General features: G+C 43.8%; 1 long non-coding RNA gene across 1 annotated transcript in view; it reads right to left on the bottom strand.

Moving 5' to 3' along the window:
* Nucleotides 1-490: 490 nt before the first annotated feature.
* LOC141101037 (uncharacterized) overlaps nucleotides 491-22,827 on the bottom strand; it is a 40,416-nt gene continuing 18,079 nt past the window's right edge. The window contains exons 2-3 of the long non-coding RNA XR_012234865.1: nucleotides 21,479-21,631; nucleotides 491-3,056 (exon numbers count right to left, since the gene is read on the bottom strand). This is a non-coding gene — a long non-coding RNA (uncharacterized lncRNA). The remainder of the gene's footprint in view (nucleotides 3,057-21,478; nucleotides 21,632-22,827) is intronic.

Raw genomic sequence — 22,827 nt, 5'->3', positions numbered from 1 at the left:
TGTGTCTGTATGCAGGCATCATCCGATGGGACTACAAGTCCCATCGGGCTATGCCTGCTACTCTGTCAGTGAGTGACACATTAACCAATGATGGGACAGTAGTAGTCCCATCATCCGACTAATGTGTTGAATTTAAAAAAAAAACAAAAGACAAAAAAAAGAACATATAACATACAGAACATATAACGTACAGAGCATATAACGTACAGAGCATATAACGTACAGAACATAGCGCCGCTAAGAGGCAGTATTGGCAGTGCAAGGTACTTACAATATTCATTAGGGGCCCTGGGGGGATACAATGGGGGGGTTACTATAAAGTAGTGGACAACCCCTTTAAGTTCCTCATTTCACTCACAGGTTGCAACAGACCACCAGACATGTAAGACTATTTTGTCAACCTAAGGTATAATGGACTTGACTAACCTCAAATTACTGGTGTAAGGCAGCGGTTGGACCGTACGCAGTGAAGAGGCAGTGACCCACAAAATTCAAACACAAAAGTCTCTTTTGTTATCTTCACACATAAAAGTACAGTCCACACAAGTGCATATAACTTCAGTGCATATAATTAGCATCCATTTCACCATTTGCAGAATATGTATATTACAGCATCCTTCATTTTACAGACACTAAACACGCCAGTCTTCCTCCGACTGGTTCCCGTGGGTGTGTATGCGCCGTATCCAAGACTCTATTCACACAGAATTACATGTTGCAGGCACTACACACGTTAGTTCTCCTGACTAGTTCCCGTGAGTGTTTTGCACCGCTGCATCACAGTCTCTTTACTCATACAGCCGTACACAGTCCAGGATATCCTCCGGATTGCAGCCAGGCACCATATCCACCCGTTTTGCAATCATTACACATGCCAGTCTTCTTTTGGTCACTGGACATTCACCTCCGGTTCACCTCCAGGCACAGGACTGTCCACATCTGAGACCAGTCACTGTGGATGACTTGCATCTCTGTGTACACAGTGAGTTGCCAGGCCTCTCTCTGGCCCTGACACACCTGAGACTCACCAAGCACAAACTGCAGGCTTTCAGCCACATGGAAAATCTGGGTCCAGAATGGAACAGACTGCAACACTATCATACTGCAATCTATTTCATAAATCACATCCACTGCAGGTTTTCCGTACCTCTGCCTTGGACACTAACATGTCCAAGACTAACACTTTTATTATCAGTCCGCATTGCAGTTACTGCTATGTCCGTGACTACCATGCACACCTATGGCCTTCATACGCCTCCATGCACATCCTGGGGAGAACACACAGCGACCCCTAACTTAGACATTGGTCACTGCTTCCCCATTGAAATCCCAGCTATGCCTGTGACTGCAATGCATTCCTATAGCCTCAATACACCTCCGTACGTATCCTGGAGAGAAAGCACAGCACCCCCTAGCTGTAACAGGAGTCACTACCTCACACTGGCATGTTTTTTTTTTTTTATTAAATTTGGCATAATGCAAAATTGATGTTTGATGGCCGAATAATCTTGGCACATCTTTTTCCTTATTTCGACATGTCTGTCAGAAGCAAAAAATTTTATGTTGTAGCCTAATGAGAATAATCTACCAATTATATTTCCAAACCTATATTTTTCCATAGAAAATGAGGATGAACACTGACTACGCTGAACTATCTCAAAGTCAACTATTTTGTTCAGTAACATTGTCCACTACTGTATATATGCAAAACTTGGAAATACACAGTGGTTGATCAATTTTCTTTTTTTAATGTCCTCCTATTTTGTCCATGCAATATGGATTGTTGGAAACAAAAACATGCTCTAGTAACAGTAGCACATTTTTTTTTCCTGAAATTAAAACCATTGCAAGAAAATTGAAAAACTTTTATTTAAAAAAAAAACTGTCTGCTGAACAAGATTGATGGTGCAGTCATTAATTTCCAGTAGCATATTGGCTGATTTTTGGCTGGCTTTCAAAAATCTTAACTTTATGTCCAAGGAAGAACTTACCACCTCTTTTACAGAATGATCCCTCAAAAACTTTTTCAATAGAATAAACTGTTGATTGACAGTCTGGATCATGTTGGCATTTCACCTTTCTGATCAAATTTTTGAGGCAGAATTCAAATAATAAAATGTTTCTGTCCTGGACGATCTGTACCTTGGTAAAGTTCTTTACCATAAGGTGGCAAGTTAGGCAAATCTTTCAAAAGAGATGCACAGATGAGCAGGTCTGATTCTTCCAAGCTCGATAGATGCGGAACGTAGTTAGAATCTTCAACCTATGGTGGTGGTTCTGTGGAATCTTCTAAGGTTGTAGCCATAAATTGAGGCACTGTGATTGGGTTAACCAAATCTTGAGATAATGAAGATTGAAATAGTAAGGTTCTCAAATGTTTTCGTCAATGGTGAAGTGAATAAATGTACTGAAGAAGGATGTCCCACCTGCTTATTTTGGATTGGTGTTGAAGTACTTTGAGGGATTCAAAAACTGTGTGAAAGGTTTTATGTTAATACATCGCTGACAGATTCTGTATTAACTTCTAACTTGATAAATGTTGAGTTTGTCAGGGAGCTGTTGGTTTGAGTGCTAAGGTTTCTAAAGCCAGGTTTGCATACTTCTTCTTCCTGAAAGTTCAATGGTTCAGGCTGTGCTGTACAGCGACCTTGGATGGCAGAATAAAACACTCTTTTTCTTTTGCCTCTGCTACGATCTTTATTAAAAATTTCTTCAATCATTATTTCTCCATCACTGACTATAGGAAATATTGTTGGTACGGCATTAGCTTTCAAAGTTTTCCCTTTACAGTGGTAGTCATAACTGTCCGAAGTAAAATGTCCTGAACATAACGCATATTTACCTCTTTTTCTTAAAGCCATTATTTTCATTGCCAATGCCTGCAAGTCCATGAACTGTTGTCCGGTGTTCGCCAACCAGGCAATTATTTTCTCAATCTCATTTGGGAATTTGTGTAACATTATATCTTTGTTTTGACCCTTGCGGCCTGTTTTGTTTGCACACTGGTTAACAATGCACGAAGGCATATTGTAACACAACGAAAAAATAACAAAAACCTAAAAGAAAATAAAAATAAAAATTACATATGAATATTGCTATCACCTAGTTTAAGATGTTATAAAGTCATACAGTTACAAAAATGAAAGAATCACAGCCTGTTTCCATTGTGTCTTTAAAATCAAAACAATCATTAAAGGGATGGTCCTGTACCTAAAATGTCCTTTACAAAAATATATTTTTACACCATAATAATTTTAGCAATTAGCTTGATTTTACAAGGCCCTGCAATTCTCCCTATCCTGCTAATCCCTAAATGTGTTTTATAACTTTACTTCCTGTGATGTTTCTTTTGAGAAGAGTTAAGCCCCCGTTACACACTGCGATATCGCTAGCAATATCGCTGTAAAGTCATCGATTTTGTGACGTAGCAGCGATATTGCTAGCGATATCGCTGCATGTGATACTTACCTCCGACCGGCTCCCCCGCTGGTTATCGCTGATCGCGCGAGAAGCTCCTGGACCATTCCTCGTCGGTCACTTCGTGCGGCGCTTCCTGTGGCGCCGATGAGCAACGCGTGGAGCCGGGCGGGAGGACGCAGGATCGCCGCGTCTGACAGGTAAGTAGCAATCCCCGTCCCCAGCGATGTCGCTGGTGACATCTGCCTGTGTGGCAGCTCACTAGCGACCACCTAGCGATGCACCAGCGATCCTGACCACGTCATATCGCTGGTCGGGATCGCTGGTGCATCGCTAGGTGTAACGGTACCCTTATCCACAGCTTCTATAAACAACCTCAACAGGGGGCCGATATGGACGCAAGCACTGCACCACACTACAACTGCTAGTACTGTACCTGGTGGCGATTTGTTTGAGGTTGGTGCCACAAGCTGTGGGATGGTGCTGGTGTCACTCATTGCGCTTACCTCTGCCCCCTGATGACGTCTTGTATCACAGTTAAAATCTGCGATGGAGGAGATGAAAGCAGAGTGACAGCGCTGTCTGCAATGACATCTAAACTTCTATTACTTAAAAAAATACAGGAAAAAGATTCCAGGTATATTGGGATTGTGGGATATCAGGATCCTTATCCTGGTATGAATGGCCCGATTCATCCCTATCCTGTTATACATGGCCCCCTCATCCCTGTCCTGGTATGCATGGCCCGATTCATCCCTATCCTGTTATACATGGGTCCCTCATCCCTATCCTGGTATGCATGGCCCGATTCATCCCTATCCTGGTATACATGGGCCCCTCATCCCTATCCTGGTATGCATGGAACGATTCATCCCTATCCTGTTATACATGGCCCGATTCATCCCTATCCTGTTATACCTGGCCCCCTCATCCCTATCCTGGTATGCATGGCCCGATTCATCCCTATCCTGTTATACATGGCCCGATTTATCCCTATCCTGTTATACATGGCCCCCTCATCCCTATCCTGGTCTGCATGGCTCCTCATCCGCATCCTGGAAAATAAAGCATCCTACTTACCGTCCCTGCGCTCCCTTAGCAGCAGGCACAGGCTTTAGCCGCAGCAGAAGGCTCCTGTGTTGTGAGTTCATTTTTCCCTTCACCATTGAGGTCTGATGAACTCCCTCCTCTAGTGAAGGAAGGTAGTGAGACTGATTACCAAACACCTGGGCAGCTAGATGATGACTGGGTGGCTGGAATTGAGGACTGGATATAAGGCTGCCGACGCCCTTCTTCCTGGCTGGTGATTTTCCTGCTGGATTCTTGGAGACCAGTCTGATTCCTGCATCTCAAAGCTAAGTTTTTCTGCTCTGCTTTGTACTCTTCAGTTTTGTTTTTGTTTTGCCTTGTTTTTTGGGAGTTCTGCCATTCCCGGCCGGGGGTGAGCTGAATTCCATTTTTGTCTCTGATCTGTTGTTCTTTTGCTCTGTCTTCAGAATATACCTGAGTGCTGATATAGTCTTTTGAAGCCTAGCGACTTCAGGGCCTGTTTTTCCTATCAGTCGGTTGGCTCATTTTGATAGGGTTTTTGCGGATGGCAGACAGCAGCTTTCCTATCCTGTCCTATGTAGTTAGCTTGGGCCCCATCATTTGCTCAACCTATCTTTCTATCTGTGTTAGTGTTTTCATCTTGCTTCACCGTCATTATATGTTGGGGGCTGCCTATTGCTTTGGGGTCTGCTCTGGGGCAGATTAGTTTTTCCCCTTTCTGTCCTTAGGCTATGTAGTTCTCCGGCTGTGATCGAGGGGTCTAGGGCACCGTAGGAACCCCCCACGGCTACTGCTAGTTGTTGTGGATAGGTTCAGGGGTCTGCAATCCGATAGCTGCCAACCTCTCTGGTTTTTCTGGACTTAGCTGGTATTTTGTTTTTTCCTCCTTCGGTGACTCATCATAACACTCCTGCCTCTTGTGACCCGTTGCTCTGCCACTGCTGCTCCCCCTCCATCTTCTGGGACCCTCACTTAAGTATTAACCCTTGGGGCTTTTTCAGCACAAAAAAAAAATGTGCTGAAAAACTTGGATTATACTCAAGTATATACTGTAAATGCTCAGTGTAGAGTGCTGGGTAAATGTGATCCCAAATGTTATATGTTCCTAACAAAAGCTTCAACTCAATCTACAAAAAAAGCAAGTCCCCACTGAGGTCTGTCATCTGTTAAAGGAAATATTGGGGGCTTCCACATTACTGGTACCACAAAGCCTCTGGAATAGATAAATGGCTCCTCACACGCCAAAAGAAATTCAGCAAATTCTGTGCTCCCAAATCCAAATGGCTCCCTCTCTTCTGAGCCCCACAGTGTACCTAAACCACATATAGCATCCACATGTTTGGCAATTCATGTAGCGATGAGAGCCCGCCTAACTTACAGGTGCATGAGTTGGGCACAATGTATGAACACTGCAACTGCAGTTTGAAATTTTCACTTAGCAACATCCACTGCTGCTTGTTTCAGGAAAACACCCATGGAGTCAAAATCGTCACTACATCTGTAGATAAATTCCCAAAGGGGTATAATTTCCTAAATGGGTCATTTGAGTGGGGTTCTGCTCTTCTAGCACTTAGGTGCTTTATATACAGAGTTCACAAACTATATATAGAAAATTCTGCACTTCAGGATGCTTCCTGTATAACAGTACTGCTTAGCCATACGGCTAAGCTAGGGAGCGATGAAGCACTATTTGCCAATAGCGCTCCGTCCCTCTCGAGTTTCGTCCTAAGGCTAAGCAGTACTGTACAGCCACATATGGGGTATTTCTACATTGACTAGAAATCGTGGGACAAATTTTGGTGCCATGTTTACCCATTTTCCAGGGTGAAAATATTAAATCTGGGGCTAAAATAAAATTTTGGTGGTAAAAATAATTTTTTTTCTTCATTGCCCAATGGTATAAAATTCTGTGACCCATCTGTGGTGTCAGTATGCACCCCAAGATTAATTCACTGAGGTGTAATTTGTAAATGGGGTTTCTTATGGGGGGATTTTGCTGTTTTGGCACCATAGGGGCTCTGCCGATGTGAAATGGCACCCCCAAACCAATCCAGCAAAATGTGAACTTCAATATAGCGTTTCTTCCTTTCTGAGCTTTGCACTGTGCCTCAAAAGTAGTTTTCAAACACATATGGAGTATTTGTGTATTCAGGAGAAATTGCACGACAAATTTTGGGGTCCAATTTCTCCTGCTATCCTTGTGAAAATAAAAAATTGGGGCTAAAATAACATTTTTATGGGAAAAATTGGATTTTTTTTTTTAATTTTCATTGATCAACGTGATAAACTTCTGTGAGGCCGCAGGGGGTTCAAGGTGATCGCCACACATCTAGATAAGCTCCCTGAGGGGTCTAGCTTCCAAAGTGGTGTCACTTGAGTGGATTTCCCACTGTTTAGGGCTTTAGGCACATCAGGGGCTCTCGAATCGAGACGTGACAACGGCAGACCATTCCAAGTCTGTGTTCCAAAACACTACTTCTTTTCTGAGCCCTGCTGTGAGCCTAAACAGTAGTTTACCTCCACATATTGGGGTATCTGCGTACTCAGGAGAAATTGCACAACAAATTTTGGGGTTGATTTTCTCCTGTTATCTATGTAAAAATAACAAAATTGGGCTAAATACCGTATATATGTGAGTATAAACCAACCCGAGTATATGCCGAGGCACCTAATTTTGCCACGAAAAATTGGGTAAGCGTACTGAATTGAGTATAAGCCAGGTATGCATTGTCCCCTCATCCCTGTCCTGGTATGCGTGGCTAACCCCATCCCATCCTGGTATGCGTGGTTCCCCCCCTCCTGTCCTTGTATGCATGCTTCCTATTACAAAAAAAAACAAAAACATTCTACTCACCCTCCATCGTGCCCTCGCAGCAGCTCGTTCCAACTTCCAGCAGTTCTTCCTGTGCCGAGTGATCACGTGGTCCCGCTCATTAAGGTAATGAATATTTCCTCCATGCCTATGGGAGTGAAGACGTGTGCATATTCATTACCTTAATGAGCGGTGCCACGTGATCGCTCAGCACAGGAAGAGCTGCTGGAAGCCGGCACCAACGAGATGCTGCAAGGACACGATGAAGGACGAGTAGGAGGTCTTCTGGAAGCCGGCGGCTGCGGCTGTCAATGTGTGCGCTATTTGTCTTTAGCAGAGGCACAGGCTTTAGCCACAGCAAACAGCTCCTGCCTCTGCACCTGCCGCTCCCCCTCCCCCACCGGCTTTCTGGGACAATTGACTCATGTATAAGCAGAGGGGGGCGTTTTCAGCACAAAAAAAATGTGCTGAAAAACTCGGCTTATACATGACTATATACAGCAATATTTTTGTTGGAAAAATTATTTTTTATTTTCACGGCTCAATGTTATAAACTTCTGTAAAGCACCTGGGGGTTCAACATGCTCACCACACATCTAGATAAGCTCCCTGAGGGGTCTAGTTTCCAAAATGGTGTCACTTGTTTCCACTGTTTAGGCACATCAGGGGCTCTCCAAATGCAACACAGTGTCTGCTAATTATGCCATCAAATTTTATATTCAAAAAGTCAAATGGCGCTCGTTAACTTCCGAGCCCTGCCGTGTGCCCAAACAGTGGTTTCCTCCCACATATGGGGTCCATTTTTTCCTGTTACCCTTGTGAAAATGAAAAAAATTGGGTCTAAAGTAAAATTTATGACAAAGTTAAATGTTCATTTTTTCCATTCACATTCCAAAAATTCCTGTGATGCATCTGAAGGGTTAATAAACTTCTTGAATGTGGTTTTGAGCAACTCACGTTTGGGTATTTTCTGTCATATAGGCCCCTCAAAGTCACTTCAAATGTGATGTGGTTCCTAAAAATAGTTATACATATGGGAAATGTTATTTATTAACTATTTTGTGTGATATAACTGATTTAAGAGCATACAAAATAAAAGTTTGAAAATTGCTTCATTTTTGCCAATTTTCCATTTTTTTTTCATAAATGAATGCAAGTCAGATCAAAGAAATTTTACCACGATCAATAAAGTACAATGGCACGAAAAAAAATCTCAATCACTGGGATCTGTTGAAGCGTTCCAGAGTTATTACCACATAAAGTGACAGTGGTCAGATTTGTAAAATTTGGCCCAAACATCAAGGTGAATACAGGTTCGGTGTTAAAAGTAAATACTTGGAGATGTGGAGTAACTATGATATGCGCACCACCACACACGCAGTTCATAGTATGTAAGCAAAGCATATTGAATGGTAAATTGGTTTATTTATATTTTAATTAGATTGGGACAAAAATGTCTAAATGCTACCTACTTTCCCTGGTGGTTATGCACAGCACTACAATTCCCAGTAAGTCAAACAGAATATGGCATGCAATACTAGTTACATACTGTGGGGGAATATATATTTAGGCTGAGTTCACACCTGGAGTTTTTTTCGCGTTTCCACGGCGGTTTTAACCGCGCGATTTTGCCGCGAAAACGCGAAAAATAAGCATCCCATGCATTCCTATGGGATTCCGCAATGCTGTGCTAATGCTGCGGTTTTTACCGCAGCGGAATCGCTTCGCGGTAAAAAACGCAGCATGCTGATTAATTTGCGGAATCGCAGCGATCCCGCACCCATAGGAATGCATTGTTCCGCTTACTTCCCGCATGTGGCTGTGCACACCATGCGGAAAGTAAGCAGAACAATTGCGGATGGTACCCACGGTCCGGAGGAGAGGAGACTGTCCTCCGGGCTTTGGGTACCATATCCCTGTAAAAAATAGAATTTAAAATAAAAAATATTGTTATTCTTACCTTCCGACGTCCCGCGCAGCCTTCCCGCCTCCCTCCACGCTCCCGGTCCCAGTAAGCCTTTGCGAAAATGCCCGCGATGGCGTCCGTTCTCGCGGCATCGCAAAGTCTCGCAGTAATTCGCGCGACGTCATCGCGAATTACCGCGAGAACGGACGTCATCGCTGGCATTTTCGCAAAGGATTACTGGGAACGGATGCGCGGGACGCCGGAAGGTGAGAATAACACCATTTTTTATTTTTTTTTACATTCTATCTTTTACTACTGATGCCGCATAGGCGGCCTCAGTAGTAAAAAGTTGGTCACACTTGTCAAACACTATGTTTGACGAGTGTGACCAACCTGTCAGTCAGTTCTCCAAGCGATGCTACAGATCGCTTGGAAAACGCTAGCCGCGGGAATTTAAAATGCAATTCTCGCGGTAATTTCCGCAAGAGTTCCGGTACGTGTGCACTTAGCTATATATATATATATATATATATATATATATATATATATATATATATATATATCTCAGCTGGGATCTTTGCTTTGGCACAGGTGGGTGGCTATGGAGTCACAACAGCAGTCTAGCGGGTTCCTCACACATATGGGCACGGCGTATTTTATTGTGCACATTGGTCATTCAATGTTACACATGCCAAACATGAAATAAAATGTCTAAGGCCGTCTGGCCACTAACTAACAATAGAAAGCTAACTACAAAATAAACCTATACAACACCAAAGAAGTCCATGTACTCTTACTGTGTCAGCTCCCAGCCCAACAGACGAGAGAGAGAGAGAGAGAGAGAGAGATCCCAGCTCTTCCTGATTATATCAGCTGGACCCTTCAGGAATCAAAACCTGGATTGAATGTGTGGACGGGGAACCACCAGTCTTTTCTAAGCTGATCACTAAAGAAACCAGGACCAGATTATAGTGGAGTAAACCGGCTTCACTATCAGTACAGGGAGACATATGCAATGAAACGGGGGAAATATATCTGCTTTCTAATACCACTCCCCTTGGCACCTCACAATACTAACTTCAATTACAGTGAAGTTATAGTAAAAACCATTGAGGTAGCAATGCATGAAGAACAGGATTAAAGAGGTTGGCCACGACTTTAACATTGATGGCTTAGCCTTGGGATAGGTCACCAATGTCTGATCAGTGGTTGTGCAACACCTGGCACCCCGGCGATCAGCGGTTCTTGGTGTTGACAGTGGCCAGAACTGACCAGTTACAAAGCTGCTCTGGCCACTGTATAGTGGCCGTGGTTGGGTATAGATCATCCGCCTTCTATTCAAATCAATAAAGGGGCGGCTATGCAGTATTCGGCCAAGGCCACTCTACATTAGCATTAGCAGGTAAGTTAATGAGGAGTTCCCGTGGCTGCTAACACCAAGAACAGTTGATCAGGGAGTGGACCAGGTGTCACGCCACCACTGGACAGACACTAGTGATCTATCCTAAGGCTAGGCCATCAATGTTAAATTCGTGGACACCCTCTTTAACCCCCGTGAGACGAATTCTGACGACTGTCACTTTATGAGGTAATAACTCTGGAACGCTTCAAGGGATCCTGGTGATTCCGATAAGGTTTTCTCACTCTTAAATTTTATGCCCTTAAATCAGAGAGTCATATCGCACAAAATAGTTACTAAATAACATTTCCCACATGTCTACTTTATATCAGCACAATTTTGGAATCAATTATTTTTTTGTTTTGTTAGGAAGTTAGGAGTCTATATGAAAGAAAATACGCAAACGTTACACCGTTCTAAAAACTGCACCCCTCAAGGTGCTCAAAACCACATTCAATAAGTTTATTAACCCTTCAGGTGTTTCACAGGAGCAGAAGCAACGTGGAAGGAAAAAATGAACATTTAACTTTTTAGTCACAAACATTATCTTTTAGCAACAATTTTTTTATTTTCACAAGTGTAAAAGGAGAAAGTGAACTATTGTACAATTTCTCCTGAGTACGCCGATACCCCATATGTGGGGAAAAACGACTAGGAGCACGTCGGGGCTCGGAATGGAAGGAGTGACGTTTTGGATTGCAGGCTTTGATGGAATGGTCTGCGGGTGTCATGTTGCGTTTGCAGAGCTCCTGATGTGCCTGAACAGTGGAAATCCCTCACAAGTGACCCCATTTTGAAAACTATACCCCTGAAGGAATTTTTCTAGAGGCATAGTTTTATACTAATGTCAAGAAGAAAGAAGAAAATTCGGCACCACTGCCGCTACCTTGGTGTGCACTATAGTGCGGTACAAACTCACACACCTGGGCTGCACGCCAGCTGCCCACAGAACGGGTGCTCAATCCAAAGAAAAACATGCATAGCTACGTTGTATGAAAAAGAACAAAAGGGATGGCACTCACCGTTCTGAAGAAGTGAATTTATTTTCAGATAAAAAGCATAGGCTCAGGAGAGATGTGTGAACTGTGGACAACGGCCGTTTCACGCCAACTGCGCTTCAACGGGTCCTTGCCAACATAGTTTTATGCTAATGATTAAGCTTTTGGTTTTACTGGTGTATGAATTTATAATGTGGTGTTATGTGTAAGATGTGTGGGGTACATCATATTATAAAAGTGTGTTGTGTCAACAGGGAATAAACTAATTTTATTAATTTGTGGACGTGTGGTACGCTTTGAAGCAATCCTTAATGCAAAGGCCAGGTTTCTCAGGGCAGGTTTCACAATGGTAAATTGTGTCCTTTCGGATTCCCCTCTTGGAGCATACTCTGCACCGTTTTCATGATCGTCCTGTCCTCGCTGTTTGGGGAACCTGTCCTGGGAAATGTTGACCTGGGATAATACAGACACTCTCAGATTCAGAAGTACTGGGGCCCTCACCTCCCTGAGTGCCAAACATTAGGGTCTTGATGACTTCCTCCTGAAACTGAAGGAAGGCCCCATATTGCCTGCAGATCGGAATAGAACAAAAGCACTGCACAGTGCCATCTGTACAATGTGCACAGCCAATTTTTTTGTACTATACTCTGGCTTTTTGCATGGCACTGTATGGTTGGAGGACCTGAACTGAGAGATCTACAACCCCCATGTACCGATTGTAATCCAACACACAATCTGGCATTGGGACTTGTGTTGTGGTCCCACGAACAGTGACAAGGGAGCTGTTGTGACGGTGTATGGTGGTCAGGATAAGGACATCCCTTTTGTCCTTATACTGGACCACCAGCATGTTGTCGCTGCATTCGGCTCTGCTTTCATGTTTTCTCAGCGATTGCCCAATTAACGGCTTAGGGAGGTCTCGCTGATTCTTTTGCACGGTGCAACATGCAACTGAACCTCTGGCAGAGAGGGTTTTGAAGAGCGGGATGCTGGTGTAAAAGTTATCAATCTAGAGGTGAAAACCCTTGTCCAGCAGTGGGTGCAGCAATTCCCACACAATTTTCCCACTCACCCCCAGGACGGGGGGACATTCAGGGGGGTTAATCTGGGTGTCCTTCTCCTCGTAGACCCTAAGGCCGGGGTCACACTGCGTTTTAGGCAGTCAATTGACGGACTGCCTTACACCGCGGTGCAACGCAGTCATTGAGCCCCATTGTTGGGCGCATCGCGTTCACGATGTGCCGTCATTCACTGACGGAGCCTCGGACGCGGCCTGCAGCGTCTGAGGCTCCGTCACCGCTAACGCAGATGAATCATCAGTGTTAGCACAGATGATTCATCTGCGCTAGTGGGTACAGCATAACGCGATCACATTATGCTATACCGTTAGCAGCCCGTCAACGCTGTGCGTTGAACGGGCTACTAAAACGTAATGTGAACTTAGCCTAAATCTGTGGGTGTACCCTGAGATACTCTCGGTTTGTACAGCTTCATTGCATACCCGGACCTCTTACTGGGCAGGTGTTGTCGGAATTTTAGCCTCCCTTTGAAGTGAACCAGAGATTCATCAATAGCGATTTCCCTCTCGGGTAATTTTCTGCTGAAGTGGTCAACCACTGATCGAATTTTATATAGACAATCAAAGTTTGGATCATCTCGGGAAGGACACTGTGCATTATCACTATAATGCAAAAATTTTTGGATCATTTCAAATTGTGTCCTTTTCTTGGCCATGCATAATATCGGTGTACTGTAGAGAATATCAGTACTCCAGTATTGCCGAAGCTTTGGTTTTCGGATTATGCTCATATGCAGCAAAATTCCCCAAAATGTCATCATCTCTGCTGCATTTACGGGGGTCCATCTGGTGTATGACGTGGAATTATGGGTGAAAAATTGATAGGCATACAGGTTTGTCTGGGCCACCATAAGATTTATTATTTCCTCACTGAAAAAGAATTTGAAGAAATCAATTTCAGTGAGGCCAGTGGTGTCAAACTGGATTCCTGAGTTGTGCTGAAATCAGGAATAACGGACAGATAATCTTCGGGGAGTGCAATCCATATGGGATCAATTGCTGCAGGATTTGCCTGGGTCCTAAGGCGCCTTGCTGGGGGTCCTTCCTCAGAGGAGGAGGAAGAGGAATAGAGTAATGTAGGATCTTCCTCACTGGCTGAATCCGTGTTGGACGCAAGGAAGGAGTAAGCCTCCTCTGGTGTATAGCGTCTTGACGAATGGGCCTTTTTTTTTTTTTTCCCCAAACCCTGGGGATGTGTGTGTAAGTGGTGCTTTTATACGTGTAATGTGTGGGACTTGTGTATAGGGTACTATTTATTATAAAAAAAAAAACAGAGAAAAAAAAGTAGAGAGAAAAAATGTAGAAGAAGCAAGAAAAAAAACAAGTTTGCATAAAAAAAACTCACGTTCACTACACTAATGCCCTCCCTATAAATTTACCCGACTGTCACGAATTACGTCAGGGAATATAATCAATTTGAATATATAACCTATTTTCATGAGATATATAACCCCACAACTTTTGGTTCCACTTACAGTTCCAGTTAGGAACTCGCAGCTCTCTGGTGCCCCCCTTATCCTCATGTCAGTCAGGGAACTGCACCTTAAATAAGTGGTTGCCGAAAAAGGCTACCTTGTCGCATACTGGCAATCGGGCACTCTGCAGTGAGGGCGGTGTGTATATCACCAGTCGCAGTCAGGGAATACACCAATAAACCTCTGATCCGCCACTGTCACTGCCAGGTTTTCCCAATACCACCAGGATGCTATGCTGCCACCAGTTCCTCGTTTAATACTAAAGACTATATCGGGTCAGGAACCAACCCACATGCAGCGTGATTTTGCGCGGAGTACGTGTCTGTTCCATCATAGAGAAAGAAGAACGAAACTAGTAAATGTATAAGTTTATTCTAGAAAATATAGGCAGTGTTTTCAAAAATAAAATAGATATTACAAAGGAGACAAAATACAGTATGTACAGACAGTTACAAATAAAAGGGATTAAAATAAGAAACATACTCTATCTCAGCCACAGGTATGACGTGTCGATAAAGGGGAGGAGGGCCTTCCCAAGGAAAATGGTTCATCAGCCCAGCATCTTAGCTGACTCTCCTGGCATCTGACACCTCCCAAATGGAGCATCTCAGTTTTATGCTTAGGCCCCAAACCAAGGGACTCCTCCCTTGCTGACCTCACTTGGTGGGCTGTTAGAGGACGTACGCCCCTTTTGAAAATTTATTAAAACTCCTATCTTTCCATATCTTTGGCTGGGGGGGCTCACGAGGTGAGGACAGGGACATTACCTTTTCCCCTGCGACGTGACCATTCTTTTGCGACCAAATATGACATGTCTGCGTGTTACTGGGTGGCAGAAACTGTTTCCCCGATTTCTGATGGGTGTACTGACTGAAAAACGTTGCTGTGTGTAGCCTTAATTATACCGATTCTGGAGATATATTTTTCCTGTCTCTAGGATTATTGTGTTATTAAATTTGACCTGGAATATACAAAGGACATCTTGGTGGGAGAAACCGCACTTTACTGGCCAGATGCAGTAAAAGAGACCATCTGCTGAAGGGAGGAGGAAAGTAGATAGTTTCACAGGAGCAGAGAGCGGGGACGCTGCAGCTGCGAGGGGGAATCGCTGGTGAAACTGAATTTCACAAAGGCAGAGAGAGGGGGGCTGCAGCTGTGAGGGGGGACCGCTGGTGAAGCTTGCTCTTTACAAACCAATGGGGGAAAGAGCAGTAATTCATTTCAGGATGTGTACCTCGGGTATTAGGAAAAAACTCATATTTTCCTGACACCAATGCAACTAATAATATATTTTGCAAAAGAAAAATAACCACCAACAATGTGACGTACGCCACCTTGATGCATTAGATATTCCCCGGCTATAGCAGATTTTTTTTTTCTTTTGCATAAAACAAGACGCTACCTTCTTACCTATGAAACTACTCTGTACGATTTTTTTTTCCCTCTAAAAGATGATCTGTCATTACTAGCGCTGTGACGCTGGCTATACTATACATTCTACTTCGTTGTACAGTTTTTTTTTCTCTAAAAGCCCCTTCACACATAGCAAAATCGCTAGCGATCTCGCTAAAGCGTCACCGATTTTGTGACGCGCTAGCGATATCGCTAGCGATCTCGCTACATGTGACACTTACCTCCGACCTGGCTCCCCGCTGGCTATCGCTGATCGCGCGAGATCGTCCTTTTCCATTTCTCGTCGTCGGCTTCCTGCTGGTGCCGAGGAGCGACTCAATGGACGCGGGAGGAAGTCGTCACCAGAGCTGCCGTCTGACAAGTAAGTAACGACCACCGACCGCTGTTGCATCGCTGGTGAGATCTGCCTATGTGGCAGCTCACTAGCGACCATTTAGCGATGCACCAGCAATCCTGACCGGGTCGTATCGCTGTCGGGATCGCTGGTGCATCGCTAAATGTAACGGGACCTTAAAACAAGATAATTCGTCATTAACACTGTGACTAGTGCTACGCTACCTCTAAAACTACGATGTACTAACTACTCTTATTTTTTTTCTAAAAAAACAAATCAGTCGTCACTAACACTGTGATGCCAGCTACGATACCTTGCTACATCTAAAACTACGCTATACTATTATTTTGCTCTAAAAAAAAAATGAAAATATTGGACGTCACACAGACTGCGAAGTCCGCTACGCTAACTAGCTAAAAAATAGAAAAAGCCCTGTAGCGCAGTCTCTCATCAGCAGCGATACTGATCGGAGTGCAGCAGACACAGGAATAGCACGAATGCTCTGCGCAGGACGCCGCGCACACAGAAAAAAAAAGGACAAAAAAGGGCATTAAAATTCAATTGTAAGGGGGGAGAGGGGGTACTGGAACAGGGATGGGGGAGAAGCTCTGCTGTGATCACAGATGAGTCACACAGCAGTCAGATGGCAGCATACAGCACAGCAGGACACTGGAGCAGGAGATCACTGGGGAAATCACACTGGCCACCAAGGAGAACCGCTCTGCAAGCCAAATCTGAGAAAAAGACGACGTGCAGGGCGGTGATCCCCATTTTAGATTAACCCCTTTAGATTAACTATTGTTCAGCCAATCGGCGCCATAGGGGTTAATTAGGTAAGGTGACGTCGCAATAACCATACCCATTGTGACGGCTGTGATTGGTGCTGTGTCACACAGCACAGATCACAGCATGTCACTTTTTTTTTTTTTTTAAACATTATTGTAATATTGCTGTGATTGGCTGTTCAGTTCTGACCAGCCAGTCACAGCAATCACTGACTCCCTGGGGCGACGTGCAGGGATGGTCTGCTGTCAGGGACAGCAGCCATCGGAACTCGATCACCGCGCGATGCAGCGCGGTGACCGAAAAATGGCGCTGCCGCACTAGTACTGCTCCGGGCACAAATGTAGTTCCCGCAGAGCAGTACTAGTATGGCACATGTCGCAAAGGGATTAAAGGGACTGTCAGCACAAAATGACTGTACAAACCAAGTACAGGCGCTCCATGCTTCACGGTGGGCCAATCATTTACCTACACCATCCTACCTGCTTGATTGCCATCTAACTTCACCCTTCTCTGGCCATAAACCATAGCTGTCAATTAAAGAAGAAAGGGGTGGAGAGAAAGGGAAAACAAGCAGGTTTAAAATAATTGGCCAGCCATGAAGCATCGAACGGCGGGACTTAGTTTGAACAGTCATTCTGTGCCGACAGAGTCCCTACTAAAAATTACAACATGTAAGAAAACAGCATAAAATTGTTGCATATAGTGCAACTAAAATACAAGTCACTCAAAAGGTGGCAGTACCAGTAACAAGTGTGAGGAGGCTATCCAATGAAAATAGGTCATCAAAGGATGGGCGAGACTTGTTGATCACTGGGTGTTCACCCAATTCCAATGGAGCGGAGGTGGCGCATGTATGGTCACTGCTTTAGTCCTTCTCTATTAAGCTGCTGAGCTCATTTTTCGTTTTTCAGCAGCCCTCTACAGAATGAGTGGGACATCTAGCCTGCCACTCCATTTTGTAATAGCGTTAAAAATTCTTCATTCTGCCAATTGATGCAGGTCCCAGTGGTTGGACACCCACTTATCACCAAGTTATCAGCTATCGGGCAGATGGGCGATTCTTGTTTTAACCAGACAACACGTTTTAAAATTTTAGTTCTCGGAACAGGTAGAAAAACAGCATAAAGTGCACACCGTGCAATGATAGTAAATGAACTCAGGCGGTATTACATATAGATGGATTAGATATAACCCATAACAATCTACAAGGGGAAAATATACAGCATCAAATTGATGTAAAAAAGAGCAAGTGTACTGTTACTTAGGTGGTATTTCCACCTTCAACAGGGTAACATAAAATGTTCTTCCAAGCAGGAAAACTACCAAATATTTTTTAACACTATATGACATAAAGTGCTTATTGCAAGAGGGGGAATAAAACCGCTACAGCAGTTTGTCTAACCAGTTGCTATATGACAACTAACAGCAACTGACAAGAATATTTATAGATACCAGAGCAAATTAAAGTTAAAGGGATTGTTTGGTGAAAGCATATTGATGAATGATCCATAGAACAGGCCATCAAGAAGATATCAGGAGGAGTTCAACACCCACCTAGCACTCCCACTGATCAGCTGCTATGCTCCAGTGGCTGCTGGATATAATATCACTTCAAATTGAGCTTCAAAAAAATAAAATAAAATGCCCCTTTCACTGTGTAGTGACACAAGTGGAGACTGCAGACCAGCTTCCATTCAGAATACTGTGGAGGTGGGGGGGCTGACCTCCAGTGATCTTAAATTGATAGACTATAACAGCTCAAGCCAGAAGCCAACAATGAAAGATCTCGGTCCTATGTTGTGTCACTGGAAATAAAGCTGCCCAGAGTTGATGCTCCACAAAATATAATGCTTGTCAGTGAACTCAAAAACTGCAAAACAGCAAAAAAAACAAAAACACACAATAGGAATGAAAGCAGTTTCCTGGTAAAGAAAAAAAAAAAACTCTGGTGGGTGTGGAATATAGTAGGATCCAAAGCCGGCCATGTTGGACAGCTGTTGGCCATAAGAGTGTTAAGCCAGCAGTTATCTACATTAGACACATGCATTATGCTGGTGTGATGATTGTACCTGTTTAGCTAGGAAAGGGAAGCGATCGTACTCTTGTTATAATAGCTTAACCCCTTAGCGACCGCCGATACGCCTTTTAACGGCGGTATTTAACTGTACTAAAACCACAGCGCCGCTAATTCACAGCGCTGTGGAGAAAGTGAATAGCGCCCCCCAGTGTCTGATTTTCTCCGTGGTCTCGGCTGCCGGGGATAGCCGAGACCCCAGAGAACATGAATCGGTCAGTTTTTACCGACCCCGCTTTTGCGATCGCCGTTATTAACCCTATAACGGCGACCGCAAAAAAAAAAAAAGCCGCGATTGTGCATTAAATTTCTCTTTCCTCTGATGTGATCGCCCATCAGAGGAGAGAGAAAGAGGGTCACCGATCCCCCCCGGTACCTCTCCGTGGTCCTCTCTCCCCTCCCGGTGGTCCTGCGTCCCGCCGACGTCCTCCGGTGGGCGCCGCCATCTTGGATCCGGAGAAAATTGCGGGCGCATGCGCAGTGCGCCCGCCGGGAATCTGCAAGCTCCGGCTGGTTGATTCCATTCATTCATTTTGATCACGATGATAAACTATCATCGTGATCAAAATAAACAAAATAGTACATAATCCCCCCGTTTATCACCCCCTTAGTAAGGCCAACATAACGAAATAAAGAAAATATTTTTTTTTTCAGTTTTCCATTAGGGTTAGGGTTAGGGCTAGGGTTGGGCTAGGGTTAGGGTTAGGCTAGGGTTAGGGTTGGGCTAGGGTTAGGGCTAGGGTTGGACTAGGGTTAGGGCTAGGGTTAGGGCTCGGGTTAGAGCTAGGGTTAGAATTAGGGTTAGGGCGAACTTGGATTAGGGTTAGAATTAGGATTAGGGATTAGGGTTGGGATTAGGGTTAGGGTTGGAATTAGGGTTAGGGGTGTGTTAGGGTTAGGGTTGGAGCAAGAATTGAGGGGTTTCCACTATTTACCAACTTTGGGGGTCTAAAAATTGGGTCTAAAAAAATCACTTTTGTGGAAACAAAAAAGACTTTTTATTTTTACGGCTCTGCGTTTATAAACTTCTGTGAAGCGCTTGGGAGTTCAAAGTGCTCACCACACATCTAGATAAGTTCCTTAATGGGTCTAGTTTCCAAAATGGGGTCACTTGTTGGAGGTTTCCACTGTTTAGGCACATCAGGGACTCTGCAAACGCAACATGATGCCCACAGACCATTCCATCAAAGTCTGCATTCCAAAATGGCACTCCTTCCCTTCCAAGCTCTCCCATGCGCCCAAACAGTGGTTCCCCCCACATAAGGGGTATCAGCGTACTCCGGACAAATTGCACAACAACTGTGGGGGTATGATTTCTCCTGTTACCCTTGTAAAAATAAAAATTTTGGGGGGGAAAGATCATTTTTGCGGGAAAAAAATGTATTTCTTATTTTCACGGCTCTACGTTACAAACTTCTGTGAAGCACTTGACGGTTCAAAGTGCTCACCACACATCTAGATAAGTTCCTTAATGGGTCTAGTTTCCAAAATGGGGTCACTTGTTGGGGGTTTCCACTTGTTTAGGCACATTAAGGGCTCTCCGAACGCAACATGGCATCCGATCTCAATTCCAGCCAATTCTGCGTTGAAAAAGTCAAACGGCGCATCCCTTGCGAGCTCTGCCGTGTGCTGAAAAAGTGGTTTACCCCCACATATGGGGTATCGGCGTATTCAGGAGAAATCGTACAACAAATTTTGTGGTTGATTTTCTCTTTTAACACTTGTGAAAATAAAAAAAATTGGTTCTGAAGTAAATTTTTTGCAAAAAAATGTTACATGTTAATTTTTTCCTTCCACATTGCTTTAGTTCCTGTGAAGCACTTAAAGGGTTAATAAACTTCTTGAATGTGGTTTTGAGCACCTTGAGGGGTCTAGTTTTTAGAATGGTGCCACTTTTGGGTATTTTCTGTCATGTACACCCCTCAAAATGACTTTAAATATGATGTGGTCCCTAAAAAAAATGGTTTTGTAAATTTTGTTGTAAAAATGAGAAATCGCTGGTCAACTTTTAACCCTTATAACTTCCTAACAAAAAAAAAATTGCTTCCAAAATTGTGGTGATGTAAAGTAGACATGTGGGAAATGTTATTTATTAAGAAATTTTTGTGACACATCTCTCTGATTTAAGGGCATAAAAATTTAAAGTTTTAAAATAGCAAAATTTTCAAAATTTTTCGCCATATTTCCGTTTTTTTTTCATAAATAAACACAAGACTTATCAAAGAAATTTTACCACTAACATGAAGTACAATATGTCATGAAAAAACAATCTCAGAATCAGCGGCATCCATTAAAGCGTTCCAGAGTTATAACCTCATAAAGGGACAGTGGTCAGAATTATAAAAATTGGCCTGGTCATTAAGCTGCAAACTGGCTCTGTCGCTAAGGGGTTAAGAGAGAGGACAGAGAACTTTCATTCTTGGGTATGTTGTGTCACTGGAAATAAACTTGCCCAAAGATTTTGAGCTCACGGATGAGGGTGATATTTTGTGGATCATCAAGATCCACAAAATATCACGCTCATCCGTGAACTCAAAATCTGCAAAACAAAAAAAAAAAAAAAACACACAACAATGTCATTTTTGGGAAGGAATACAGTTTCTTGGCAAAAAACATTGGGCTCCGGTGGTTGTGGCACATATGATCCAAAGCTGGCCATGTTAGAAAGCTGTTGGCCAAAATTGTTTAACCAGCAGTTGTGTAGACATATGCATGATGCTGGTGTGATGGTTGTACCTGTTTAAGAACTAACGCGATCACACTCCTGTTGCAACAACTCAAGCCAGAAGCCAAGAATGAATGTTGTCCGTCCTATGTTGTGTCAATGGAAATAACGTTGCCCAAGGGGTTGATGCCTCACAAAATATCACACGCATCTGAACGCAAAATCTGCAAAAGAAAAACAAAACACAAAAAACCAATGTCATTAATGGGAAGGAATATGGTTTTACAGTGTATAATGTGCTCACTGCTAGGATTCATCAATCCCAGCACTACTCATAGCTGCATACTTGGAGTCCGTCAGTCATAATCCGCCAATTTTTGAAAAAAAACGGATCCGCCAAAAAAGATCCGTTTTTTTCCCTGCATAGACTTACAGTATTGGCGGATCTTGACTGACGGTCGTCCGTCACCCCCGTTTTTTGACGGATCCGCCAAAATTTTTCTGGCTCCCGGGCGGATGAGATGGACACTGCAACGTCCGTCAGTCATAATCCGCCAATTTGTGAAAAAAACGGATCCGCCAAAAAAGGGGTGGATCCGTTTTTTCCCCGCATAGACTTACAGTATTGGCGGATCTTGACTGACGGTCGTCCGTCACCCCCGTTTTTTGACGGATCCGCCAAAATTTTTCTGGCTCCCGGGCGGATGAGATGGACACTGCAACGATTTTCTTCTTGACGGTCCACTATTTTCATGTGCGCATGCCCGGAAGCTTTGCTCCGGGATCATTTTTAACTCTCTCTCCCCTACGGTTCCGTTTTCCGTGAACTACAACTGATCTGAAAATTGGACGTGTGAAACAGGCCTAAGACGCTGTGCTGAAGGACCATTCTCCCTTAGGAAGGCGCTTCTCCCTTTTATCAATATGTCACATCTATGGCTGAGATACAGTAAGTTTCTTATTTTAATCCCTTTCATTTGTAACTGCTGTACATGCTGTATTTTGTCTCCTTTTGTAATATCTTTTGTATTTTTGCAAACACTGCCTATATTTTCTGGAGTAAATCTATAAAATTTACTAGTTTCGTTTTTTTGGCTCTATGTTCAAACTGACAAGACCTCGCACCAGATTATGCTACCGGCGGGTTGGTTCCTGACCCAATATAGTCTTTAGTATCGAACGAGGAACTGGTGACAGCAAAGCATCCTGGTGGTATCGGTAAACCCTGGCAGTGACGGATCGGAAGTTTATGGGTGTATTCCCTGCCTGGGACTGGTGATAAACACACCAAACTCACTGCAGATGCCCGATAGCCAGTACGCGACAAGACAGCCTTTCCGGCGACTACTTATCCTAGGTGCAGTTTCCTGACTGACTTGAGGGTAAGGGGTTGCCAGAGAGCTGCACGCTCCAAACCAGA

The sequence above is a fragment of the Dendrobates tinctorius genome, unplaced genomic scaffold (genome assembly GCF_039654945.1).
Source record: "Dendrobates tinctorius isolate UK_male_01 unplaced genomic scaffold, ASM3965494v1 ptg000114l, whole genome shotgun sequence".
NCBI lineage: Eukaryota > Metazoa > Chordata > Amphibia > Anura > Dendrobatidae > Dendrobates > Dendrobates tinctorius.
Note: the sequence above shows the minus strand (reverse complement) of the source record. Positions and strands in the feature narration are given on the sequence as shown.